Genomic DNA, 449 nt, shown 5'->3' on the forward strand with positions numbered 1-449 from the left:
ATCTTTCACTGTCTATAGCCGGGTACCCATTTCCACCTGGGTGAAGTGAGGAAAATTTGTGCAAAGTGCCTTTCCCAAGGACACAACAAAAACGGTTGCGAGTCCGAGAGCCTAACCACTAGGCCACCGTGTGGGTGATTGGCTGGTGTTGTGGTGTGGTTTACTTCTTTTTTGTTCTTGACAAACATCTACCGTACTTATATCTGTCCTCCTGCTTTACGTTGTATGCTACTGTCTAGTAAGACCTTTAATCTTCGGTACTTGTATGGCCTAATTGTGTTGCAAGTGCCGTAAATCGTGTAATAAAACCAAAGTAAAATGTCGCTGGTACCTGGGGCGGAATGGAGTACAACCTAAATACAGGAACACCCGGGTGGACGGCATGTGTGTGCGTGTGTATGTGTGTTCGTGAGTGTGTGTGCGTGCGTGTGTGTGTGTACGTAAGGCGG

General features: G+C 47.2%; 1 protein-coding gene across 1 annotated transcript in view; it reads right to left on the reverse strand.

Moving 5' to 3' along the window:
- LOC101848765 overlaps positions 1-449 on the reverse strand; it is a gene marked incomplete in the record, with an annotated part of 111,034 nt that overhangs the window by 93,458 nt on the left and 17,127 nt on the right.

This window comes from Aplysia californica, unplaced genomic scaffold, assembly GCF_000002075.1.
Source record: "Aplysia californica isolate F4 #8 unplaced genomic scaffold, AplCal3.0 scaffold00381, whole genome shotgun sequence".
Lineage (NCBI taxonomy): Eukaryota > Metazoa > Mollusca > Gastropoda > Aplysiida > Aplysiidae > Aplysia > Aplysia californica.